Below are 10483 nucleotides of genomic sequence, written 5' to 3' on the forward strand. Positions count from 1 at the left end.
TTATGATGTGTAGTTAGATCCCTGAAAGGGATAGAATTTCTTTATATGATTTGGTTTTTATTTCTTAAAAGTGACAGTGTGGGAAATACTATGACGCTGATATAAGTGAACCGCTGAATGAAAATGTCTGAGTGCCTCTAACCTACACATGTTAAAGCTGTAGTCCCTTACTTGGATGAAAATAAAGCAGGCAGAAGCCTGAGTCAAACAATGTAATACTTTGCATGATCCTGTTTGTTGTATAATTAACCCTAGAAGACTGTGTCGGGAAGAACCCAGACAGACGTCAGCGCTACAAAAGAGGGGCGTTTGTCACATACCGTACACCTAGGGTGACCAGATTTTCAAAATGAAAAAACGGGACACAATTATAAATAATTTTTTAAAAACAAATTACATCACATGACGCACCCCGTTGCCATGACAACGACACACTGACGTCGGGCGGTGACATGTTGCCATGACAATGTGGCATCACGTGATGCCTCGGCACCAAAATGCATCCCGTTGTCATGTCAAATTGATGCCGTGTGACGTCATGGAGCGTCTCGTTGTCATGGCAATGTGCATTACGTGACATCGCGCAGCCATGTTGACGAAATTTGGAGGGGAGAATACAATCAAAGGCAAGATAAATATATAATAAATAAATCTAAAAAAATGTTGTTATCTCCAGGTTAACCTTCAATAGAAGGTGGCAACCCTGGCTGCAGTGTGTGTTTCTGTATACAGAGGTGGGCCCTGCAGTGTGTGATTGTGTGTATAGAGGTGGGGGCTGCAGTGTGTGTTTGTGTGTATAGAGGTGGGGGCTTTGCTTGGGCCCTTCAACTCTTACAGTCATGGCATTATTGCCAAGAATGCCCAGCTCGGAGGGAATGATGATCGCTGGCATCTACCGCACGCCTAAAGCCCCTCTAAAATCCCTGACTGATATCACCCAATTTCTTGGCTCCATTTCCTCTCTGAATGAGAAGAGTGAGCTGCTGCTTCTTGGGGATTTCAACTTCAATTAGCTTGACCCTAAAAACCACAAAATCCAAATACAACTCAAGTCACTTAATCACAACTCATTTCCCAACCCACACGGACAAACCTGAAATCGCATAACCATTCCTTGCTAGACTGGATTCTCTCCTCAAACCCCAGCAGAATCCAATCCTCTGGCATCCTTCCTGATATTTTCAGTGACCATGCAATAGTGTACTGTGTAAGGAAAATTAAACCGCCCCATTCAAGCCCTAAAGTTCTCCTTACTAGAACATATAAAAACTTTAACCCACAACAGTTTCTGGATGACCTTACCAACTTCCCATGACACAGAATCGATTTAATTCCCGACCCTGATTCTGCGCTCGACCATTTCCTTCCATGGGTTACAACTGACCTTATTGCACTCTACCAGCTCAGGGATACCTTGTGGGAAAACTACAAAGTAACTGGCACTACCAAGGAACTCAATCACTACAGATGCCTACGGAAAATGTGCACAAGGCAAACAAGGCACGCAAAAGCACAATATTACTCTGACAATCTCCACCAAAATACATCAAACCCAGCTACAGTAACTTCTGGAAGGTTATCAACAATATATTCCAGCCTCCTAACCATCAACAACCAAGTAATATCACTAAAGGGGATATTACTCTGACAAACCCCATTGACATTGCAAATGCATTCAACGATTACTTTGTGAGGTGTGCCACTAACTTATTAGCGAAACGCAGCCCAAACCACAAACCTGAATCTCATCCTGGGAGTACCCACATAGCCCCACCCCCTCCCAACACTGCCCACAATTTTCAATTTGGCCCAGTATCTGAAGAGGAGATTACACAAGCGCTCCTCAAACTAAAACTAAGCAGCCAATGCGGACCTGACTTTTTACAATCTAGGTTCCTACGACTTGGTGCCCCAGCCATTGCCAAACCAATTGCTTCCATAAACAACTCTATCCTGTCTGCAGGCCATATCCCTAAGGCCTGGAAAACTGCCAGAGTTGTCCCAATCTTCAAAAGTGGGGACAGAAACACTGTCTCAAACTACAGGCCAATCTCACTTCTCCCAATTCTATCCAAAGTCATGGAAAAATGTGTCCACTCCCAATTAAGCGATTACTATGCCAAGACAAATTTCCCTTGCCAATTCCAATCTGGCTTTCATCCCAAAGACTCCACCGTAGCTACCCTGCTAAAAGTTTGCAATGAAATCCAGTGTGGAATGGAACGGAGACAACTCACTGGTGCAGTATTCCTAGATTTTGCAAAGGCTTTTGATACAGTTGATCATGCTATCCTGCTTAACAAACTCCAGAGCTCTGGAATAGGGAAGCATGCTTTAACCTGGTTTCAGTCCCACCTATCAGGAAGACACCAACATGTGTCCATCTCAGACTCTAACTCCAACCCCCTGGATATCACCTGTGGTGTCCCGCAATGCTCTGTTCTGGGGCCCCTACTCTTCTCAGTGTTCATTAATGATCTTCCCACAGCTGTACGGATCCTCAATACACATGTATGCAGATTACACAATCCTACTATATATGCACACAGCCATAGCATCTCTGACCTTCAGCACATACTTCAGTCTGAATTTTTGAGACTCGAAAACTGGATTTCCCAAAACAAAACTGTTTTTAAACACTGACAAGACTGTAACAATGGTATTTGGGACCAAGACTACATTTTTAAAGCTTCCAGCAACTGAGCTCCTGATTAAAACCAACGCTAATACACCCTAATCCCTGTCACTAGTTTTAAATAACTGGGCTTATGGTTTGACTCCCACTTAACATTCGGAATGCACATTGATACCCTGACAACCAAGACCTATGCCAAACTAGGGGTACTTTACAGGAACAAATCATCCCTAAGTCTCCTGGTCAGAAGGCGTATCTCACAGCAGATGCTAATGCCAATTATTGACAATGGAGACATAGTATATGGCTCGGCACCTCAAACACACCTTAGCAAACTTGACACCCTCTACAATTCAATTTGTCATTTTGTTCTCCAATGCAACTACAACACACATCACTGCGAAATGCTCAAAGAACTAGATTGGTCATCACTAGAGTCTAGGCGCAAAGTTCACCTTTCCTGTCTTGCCTTTAAATTCTTTATGGGCAAGCTACCCAGCTATCTGAACAAGCTCCTCACCCCTACCACATGCAGCACTTATCACCTGAGAGCAGACCCCAAAAGACTGTTCATGGTCCCAAGGCTCAACAAAGTATCCGGCCATTCCTCCTTCTCTTAACGTGCACCCCAAAACTGGAACAACCTACCAGAGACTCTCACATCCACCACCAGCTTAAATTCTTTCAAATCTACAGTAAGGCTGTCTCACATTTTAATCTGGTCTGTAACTGTATCATACGCCCATAATATATATTTTCTTTAACTGTGCATGCAATGTCTTGTATATAATGTATACCCTGCTCATTATGTAACTGTACACTGGCGGCCGACCTGAGTCTAAATTGGCTAGATCCGCGGTTCTCAGATTATCCTGGTTATGTGCGTTTTTTTGTCATTTTCGCCCGGAGTGACCTGCGTTATTTTCGCTCTCGTGATATTTGCATTTTATTCTCGCTGTCTGCAATTCTGCAATGCCGTGTAAAAACTCAGGGGGGCATTTACGAGCTGTTGTCTTGGAAGTCTAATACATTTGTGGTTCAACCTACGTCAGTACACAGCCTGTGTGTGCGCGCGCAGTAATTGTAAATTTGCATATTTAAAGTATACATGCATTTGCAGTGATGTGCTGCTGTACAGTATGTCTCATTTGAAAATTGTTGAAATGCATAGGCGTGTACGGTACTGTAACAGTGTCACATTTTGGCATACAGTATACAGCGCTCTCCCCTCGCTCAGGATAATTTACTGCACTGCAGGGTATTTCAACTTCTTATCTTATCTACAATGCAGTACATCTCTCCCACACCATTCCTTTGAACGTGTGTCTGGTTTCAATCACATTCCTGCTTGACAGCAGTAATTTACTGCGCATGCGCCTGTAACTTTGCCCACCACTGCTTGCTTGAGTGAGTGAAAAAAAAATTATTGTAATTTTTTTTTCTCCTCAAGCCTGCAAAAACCATCTTACTGTATTACAATATTCAATCTGTGCTGTAGCTTTTGTCTGTGACCCTGTGTGTTTGACTGCACATGGTTATTTGTGTGCTATTTACGTACTGTATTTGGGGGTGTATTATTATGATGAACAGCCTTTTGAAATTAAAGTATGTCTTTAGCTTTGAACTTCATGCGGCTGTCTTTAATTTTTTTAATCTTGCCATTGTGTTCTTAATCTGTCCACAGCAGAGCTTCAAAGCCTCACTTCGCCTGCGTGTAATCCTTTTTCAGATGGGAGCTATTTAGCTGCTTAGCTGCTTACTGCGCATGAGTCACCCAACCCCCCCTCACCACAGAGTCATTAATTTTCTGAATCTTGCCATTGTGTTCTTAATCCGTCCATAGCCGAGCTTCAAAGCCTCACTTCGCCTGCGTGTAATCCTTTTTCAGATGGGAGCTATTTAGCTGCTTAGCTGCTTACTGCGCATGAGTCACCCAACCCCCCCTCACCACAGAGTCATTAATTTTCTGAATCTTGCCATTGTGTTCTTAATCCGTCCATAGCCGAGCTTCAAAGCTTCATTGCGCCTGCGTGTAATCCTTTCTCAGATGGCAGCTATTTAGCTGCTTAGCTGCTTACTGCGCATGAGTCACCCAACCCCCCCCTCTCCACAGAGTCATTCATTTTCTGAAGTTTGTCATTGTGTTTTTTATCCGTCCCTAGCCGAGCGTCAATCGCCTCACTGCGCCTGCGTGTACTCTAAGCCTCTTTGAGATGGGAGCTAGCTGATTACTGCACATGATTCAACCAACCCTTTTTTGACTTTGTTTACGGTAACGCTTTGGAAAATCCCTTCTCGAATTTGAAATGTAAATCTGATTTGCACAGCATTGTGAGAATTGAGAGTAAAAAAACCATTAACTGATTCATGTTGTTTTGTCATTCATTCTTATACTGTAGGGGTGGGGGGGATGGTTGTTGTCAATGATTATGATTATCAGGAATGTGAATAAATATTTATTTTATTTTATCAGGAACAAAAAAATACTAATATAAAATAATCATGAATAATACATAATGCAGTCTTTATTAAGTTCTTCTGGCAGATTGAAATTGGATAAACATTTAGAAAGCATTTGTAAAACATGGAGAAACATGAATAATGCACAATTATAAGAATATTATTTAATAATATATATACTGTAATGTATATTATATATATATATATATATATATATATATATATATATATATATATATATATATATATATATATATATATATATATATATATATATATATATATATATATATATTAATATAATTTTTTCCATCTTTATCTTGTTCCCCATTCCGTGTACAGTACAGTAGTTCATTGAGAGAGGAGAGGTTTTGTGTACATCAATACTGCTGTTTATATACTGTACATTTGACTGTACAAACAGATTAGACGGGACATAATACCCCAACTTCCCCCCAGGCCACCATTTTTTCCTGAAACGACAAGAAAAAAAATTTGTGCAGTTATGTGCGTACTGTATTATGGCATTGTGTGATATGTAGTACTACTGTAGATGGCTGATTCTGCTTTCTCTGTAAAGAAAAAAATTGAGCAGTTAGTACAGTAGGCAGTTACTATACTACTGTCAAACTAGTCTACTGTATACTGGAACTACTGTATACTCTGACTACTGTTAAATACTACTGTATGTAACCTGATGGCTGGTGCTGCTCTCTCTGTAAAGAAAAAACTGTAACTACTGTACTGTATACTCTGACTACTGTTAAATACTATTTAACCTGATGGCTGGTACTGCTCTCTCTGTTAAGAAAAAACTGTAACTACTGTATACTCTGACTATTGGGAAAGAAAAAATCTGTGCCATACTTACCTGTATCATACTGTACTTACAATACTACAGCACAGTACTACTTTCCTGATGCTTGCCCATTACGCGCAATCACAATGGGCAACACAGTCGCAATATGGTCTATATATTTATTGCAGCGTTCCACAGTGAGTACATCGTTCCAAAAACTCATTATGCCTTTCAACAACTCGTCCTTTTTGGAGGGTTTCACCACTTTCCGGATATGGTCCTTCAGCTGATGCCAGACCATTTCGATCGGATTGAAGTCTGGCGATCTGTCATTGGAAAAAAAGGACAATTAGTTTAAGAGATACAGTACACAGTAAAAACAGTGGGAAAAAAATGAGACACGGTTAACGCACTTACTCCGCTGGCGTCTTCACCCAGTTGATACCGCGCTCAAGGATATGCGCTGTTGACGCGGTGTGCTTCGGATCGTTGTCTTGGTAGAAGCGGTGACCATCCGGGAACTCGCGTGTGATATATTGCACTATCTCAGGGACAATGTTGTCTTGGAAGAAAGCTTTATTCATGATTCCTATTGCAAGAAAAGAAAAGTGCTCAAAAAACTGCACAATAGTACAGCACAGTGCATACAGTAAGGCTACACTAGTAAAGTACAGTGCATAAGGCTACATTATATTTGATATATTTTACCTTCAAAGATGATAATGCATCCTGGTCCACGCCTAGAGATGGCACCCCACACATGCAGCTTCAGGGGGTGTTTTGGCCGTGGCATCAAAGATATGTGGCCTTTTTTGTGGAATGCAAAGCTTGCAAATCTCTCCAGCGACACAGTAGACTCATCAGTGAAGATGCAATCCTGGAAAGTTTCCCCACTGTCGATCCACTCTTTTGATTTTGTTTGCATCCCGTATCATTGGGTACGCTCTGTAATGACAAGGAATAAATAATTTTAGCGGTACAGTACAGTTTCCTAAACAATACTTTTACCTCCTGTACTGTCCAGTACTAACCTCACACGTCCATATTTCCATCCAATGCTGCATCTCATCTTCTTTATGCTGGTCTCGGATACAGCCAGATTGTGCTTTTCCTGCAGAGTGTATTTGACCCTTAATGCACTCTTCTCATCATTCTCCTCACTTATTTTGTCCACCAGAAGTGTTGTCTCCCTACAATGTAAAGAAAATATATTGTTTTATTAATATGCAGCAATATAAAAATTATATATACTGTTGTTATATAAATATAAAAAAATATATACTGTTGTAATATAAATAAACAGTAAATATAAAAAATATATATACTGTTGTACAGTAATATACATATAAATATACAAAATATATATACTGTTGTAATATAAATATAAATATAAAAAAATATATACTGTTGTACAGTAATATAAATATAAATATACAAAATATATATACTGTTGTAATTTAAATATAAATATAAAAAAAATATATACTGTTGTAATATAAATATAAATATAAAAAAATATATATACTGTTGTAATATAAATATAAATATAAAAAAATATATATACTGTTGTAATATAAATATAAATATATATACTGTTATAATATAAATATACATATAAAAAATATATACTGTTGTAATATAAATCTAGAGAAATAACAAAGATATTAGATACAGTACTGTAGATCTACAGCACATTTTTTTATATAAAAAAATGTTTTAAGTTGTGTAAATATATAAAGGGAAAGGGCAGTGGGAACAGCGCTATTGCTAAAATTACAAAAATTTGTGTCAATTAAACAACTAATAAATATATATATACTCCTAAAATATTAGGCAAAGGCTGCCAGGAACAATAGGTGACACAAACCAAAAAAAACACAATTAATAAAAATAAACCGGCGCCAAAAGAAATGATCTGACCAAATGTGGTCCAATTCAAAGGGTTGGGATGAGTTCCATGGAAGTGTCCTCAATGCAATCTCAAACAAACAAACATATAAGACCACAACATAAAAGAGAAGAAAAAAAGAGAAAAAAGATCATAGTGCAACTAAATACAAACAACAGATCACTGATATAGTGTACAAATATAAACAGTAATTTAATATATAATTAAAAAATACACATAAAAACAACAAACAATTGCTTGTTGGGCAGGGAACACACTAATACAGTGATGGCATCCAGTAGGGCTAAAACTGAAACCCTACTTACAGCAATGCTGAATGGTATAAGCCTGTATAGTAATCACACGACCCTCCGTGGCCTGGGTAGAGAAAGGGGAATTCACCACACAGTCAAAGTGCTGCTGTACCACAGGGAAGCGCCTCTCCCGTGATATCACACCGCCAGCTACCTCACTAGTCCTCCGACGTGCAGGCTCATAGATGGAGGAGCACCAGAGCTCAAAACCGCCGAGGCCTCACTGGGACAGACACGCGGACCTCGGATCTCGCGATACCACGTGACGTCACCGCTGTGGGCCGGGACAAGGGAGGGAAGCTCGCAAGTGCCAGGCACTGAAACAGCCAAAGCTGATGTGTGCTTTGGTTGTTTCAGTGCCTGGCACTTGCGAGCTTCCCTCCCTTGTCCCGGCCCACAGCGGTGACGTCACGTGGTATCGCGAGATCCGAGGTCCGCGTGTCTGTCCCAGTGAGGCCTCGGCGGTTTTGAGCTCTGGTGCTCCTCCATCTATGAGCCTGCACGTCGGAGGACTAGTGAGGTAGCTGGCGGTGTGATATCACGGGAGAGGCGCTTCCCTGCGGTGCAGCAGCACTTTGACTGTGTGGTGAATTCCCCTTTCTCTACCCAGGCCACGGAGGGTCGTGTGATTGCTATACAGGCTTATACCATTCAGCATTGCTGTAAGTAGGGTTTCAGTTTTAGCCCTACTGGATGCCATCACTTTATTAGTGTGTTCCCTGCCCAACAAGCAATTGCTTGTTGTTTTTATGTGTATTTTGTAATTATATATTTAATTACTGTTTATATTTGTACACTATATCAGTGATCTGTTGTTTGTATTTAGTTGCACTATGATCTTTTTTCTCTTTTTTTCTTCTCTTTTATGTTGTGGTCTTATATGTTTGTTTGTTTGTTTGAGATTGCATTGAGGACACTTCCATGGAACTCATCCCAACCCTTTGAATTGGACCACATTTGGTCAGATCATTTCTTTTGGTGCCGGTTTATTTTTATTAGTTGTGTAAATATACTTACGCGTTAGTTACCCTTGGTGCCCTTTTGCGGTCTCTGTTTTTTCCGTATGCATGATAGCTCGCGGTGGTTGCTGGCACAATGAGGCCAGAAGTAGCTAACCAGCATTGGATAGCAGCAATTCGGTGTCCGCTCGTGTACATCTCCTTAATTTGCATGCTGAGATCCTTGGAAATCTTTTTAACAGGCATAGCTGCGAGTAGAAAGAAATACAAACACAAGAATATGTATTCGATGTTTAGTCGATGTGTGTTCAATGTGAATTCAATCCAAAAAAAGGAATGGTGTTTTTATACGGTAATGACTCACATTAGAGTACGCACACTTTCAACACCTGTACCTGGTCGCCATGCATAAAAGGTCACAAACCTTGCATAGCCCACCACTCGATGATCATTATCTGAACTTGCCCTTGTCCAGATACTGCATTGTGCCACCTGCTTCCATGGAGCAACCTCGATTCTATGGATGCAGGAACCCACTCGCCTCTGCCATGCCTGTCAAGCTGAAAAAGCGAAAGGCGGTTGCCGTTTCCACGCCAAGGCAAAAGCGACAGGCTAAGGCCAATAAAGAAAACCTTCTGCTGACCCTAGAGGCTAAGGGTTTTCTTGGACGTAAGCCTTATTATGTCAAGAAGATATACGGTGATGTACTCTCGACGCAAAACGATTGGCAGCCAACCCATCGAACCCGCAGACCACTTCCTCACATACGCTTCGACGACTCTGCTGTAGCTGTCCCGGAAATCTTCAGCCCGTCTTCTCCACCCCCATCTTCTCCGGTTCCATCCGACGATGCTGCCGCCTCTGAAATCCACGGGTCACTTTCTCCTTTGCTCTTAGATGACTCTGCTTCTCGCCCAGAAATCCAAAGGTCACTTTCTCCATCCCTCTTCGACGACGCTGCCGCTTCTCCTCTACCGGGTATCCACAGGTCACCTCCTCCACCCTTCCTCGATGCCTCTTCTGTCTATGGAACCCCCATCTCATCCTCCGTTGCACCCATCCCCCCAGATGTCCAGACGCCATGCACAAGAAGCAGCTCGTTAGACCGGATGCTGAATGGGATTACTGTGGATCTCCCCGGGAATTCTATTGTGCTATCAAAGATAGATCTGCTTCTGGAGACAATGCTAAATGTGGAACAACGGATGCTACAAATGGATCAACGGATGGATCGACGGATGGAGAAGATAGAGGCTGACATAGCGGGCATACATTATTTGCTCGGTGCTAATGCCCCTATTTCCCGACGCCGGAGCCGGGGGGTGACATGGATGTGATGAATGGGACCTTCGACCCCCTTCCATCACCAAGGGCACCCCCTCCACCAGAAGATGTAGTGTACATGTATGCCGTTGAGGAGGATATGAC

The sequence above is a fragment of the Ascaphus truei genome, chromosome 7 (assembly GCF_040206685.1).
Source record: "Ascaphus truei isolate aAscTru1 chromosome 7, aAscTru1.hap1, whole genome shotgun sequence".
Classification (NCBI taxonomy): Eukaryota; Metazoa; Chordata; class Amphibia; order Anura; family Ascaphidae; genus Ascaphus; species Ascaphus truei.